The following is a 2,691-nucleotide window of genomic DNA, read 5'->3' on the forward strand; positions in this document are numbered from 1 at the left end:
TGATGAGAGACAAGAAAAGGTGTGTCCTTCCAGAGCAGGACCCCCGGATCCTGATTGCAAATCTTAGCGATTATCATAGGCACGAACTCTTCCAAATGCTGGGTTGTTGTTCCATCACGCCAGGTTTCCCTGTCCTTCACTACCTCTTGGAGTTTGCTCAGACTCATGTCCATTGAGTTGATGATGCCATTCATTCAAATGCTTTGCTTGTATGTTTTAGGACAGAAGGCTGTGCTGTTACAACCACAGTCCCAGTGATGACATGATTTGAGAAATGAAGCCCTTTCAGTTGCATTTCTCAGTCCACAGAGAGTCTCCACTTTGGCAACTTCTCTGCTCTGCCAGGGACCCCAGCTGCTGGCCTCCACAGGTGCCTCCAAGACCATCTGATTGTCACCGTCCTGACCAGAGGAAAGGCAGGAAGGGGTGACAGCTCTGGCCGGAGATCTGTCTTAAGCAAGAGAGAGATCGCCTAGGTCACATGCCTTCTCAAGCCAGCGGTCACACCCGGACGCACATGTCGTGCAGGAAGGGGGAAGGGCAGATTTCACTGGCTAGTGTCCACCTCAGATAATTCTTTTACTCACTCCTTATCATTGTTCAGTTGCTAAGTCATGTCTGACTCTTCACGACCCCGTGGATTACAGCACACCAGGCTCCTCTGTCCTCCACTATCTCCTGAAGTTTGCTCAGATTCATGTTCATTGAGTTGGTGATGCTATCTACCCTTAACCCTAACAACTACCCTAACTAAATATTTGACTAATGGAGAACACCCAGGACCAGTGTGGTGAAGTAGAGAGGCGACAGTGATCCACTAATTTAGTAGAACCAGGATTTAACCAAACACGGGAAGCCGAGCCCAGGGACTGAGTACAAGTCTTATGGCTGGTCCCATGCTGGAAGGATGCCAATGACCTTGAGCTATCACTACAACCATCTCTTGTAACCCAGACTCATGCTGGGGGCAGTGTTGGTCAAGCTGGTTTTCACGGGATGCTGTTCCACTCCAATAATCTCCAAGTGTGTCGAAGTCACACTCCAAACTTCAACCTCGCCGTCACAGATGACCTGCTGTTAAAGTGTTTAGTGATTAAGGAGAATCCTTGTTGATTCATTAACCATCCACACTATACGCTGACCCGCAAGGTCTCCTGACTTACAAACAACTTTCCATCAAAGACCCTATGGCCAAGAACAGGCTTCCCAGGTAGGGTTCACTTTGATCAGAACATACCTTTTAATGAACTGTATGGATTTGGGTTTAGACCATTTCGAAGACTCTTCCCAGAGCCACAGGTTCCGATTAAGTTTGTCACAGCACAGTGATTCTCAAACTTTTTGATCTCAGGATTCTTTGACTTCATTTATATGGGTTATATTAATAGATAGAGATATTTTACTGAATTAGATTCTTAAATGGAGAAACAATTAAATACATTAATTTTAAAAGAACAGTAAGAAACCCATTATATGTTAAATAAGTAATACTTTTATGAAAAACCACCAGACTTCCCAGAAAGATTTAGTGAGAAGACTGGCATTGTTTTCAGATCAGATCAGAACAGGTCAGTCACTCAGTCGTGTCCGACTCTTTGTGACCCCATGAACTGCAGCACGCCAGGCCTCCCTGTCCATCACCAACTCCCCGAGTTCACTCAGACTCACATCCATCGAGTCAGTGATGTCATCCAGCCATCTCATCCTCTGTCATCCCCTTCTCCTCTTGCCCCCAATCCCTCCCAGCATCAGAGTCTTTTCCAATGAGCCAACTCTTCCCATGAGGTGGCCAAAGTACTGCAGTTTCAGCTTTAGCATCATTCCTTCCAAACACCCAGGGCTGATTTCCTTTAGAATGGACTGGTTGGATCTCCTTGCAGTCCAAGGGACTCTCAAGAGTCTTCTCCAACACCACAGTTCAAAAGCATCAATTCTTCGGCGCTCAGCCTTCTTCACAGTCCAACTCTCACATCCATACATGACCACAGGAAAAACCATAGCCTTGACTAGACGAACCTTTGTTGGCAAAGTAAGGTCTCTGCTTTTGAATATGCTATCTAGGTTGGTCATAGCTTTCCTTGCAAGGAGTAAGAATCTTTTAATTTCTTGGCTTCAGTCACCATCTGTAGTGATTTTGGAGCCCAGAAAAATAAAGTCTGACACTGTTTCCACTGTTTCCCCATCTATTTCCCATGAAGTGATGGGACCGGATGCCATGATCTTCGTTTTCTGAATGTTGAGCTTTAAGCCAACTTTTTCACTCTCCACTTTCACTTTCATCAAGAGGCTTTTGAGTTCCTCTTCACTTTCTGCCATAAGGGTGGTGTCATCTGCATATCTGAGGTTATTGATATTTCTCCCGGCAATCTTGAGTCCAGTTTGTGTTTCTTGCAGTCCGGTGTTTCTCATGATGTACTCTGCATAGAAGTTAAATAAGCAGGGTGACAATATACAGCCTTGATGTACTCCTTTTCCTATTTGGAACCAGTCTGTTCTTCCATGTCCAGTTCTAACTGTTGCTTCCTTACCTGCATACAAATTTCTCAAGAGGCAGATCAGGTGGTGTGGTATTCCCATCTCTTTCAGAATTTTCCACAGTTTATTGTGATCCACACAGTCAAAGGCTTTGGCATAGTCAATAAAGCAGAAATAGATGTTTTTCTGGAACTCTCTTGCTTTTTTGATGATCCA

The sequence above is a fragment of the Bison bison genome, unplaced genomic scaffold, assembly GCF_000754665.1.
Source record: "Bison bison bison isolate TAMUID 2011002044 unplaced genomic scaffold, Bison_UMD1.0 scf7180017864072, whole genome shotgun sequence".
NCBI lineage: Eukaryota > Metazoa > Chordata > Mammalia > Artiodactyla > Bovidae > Bison > Bison bison.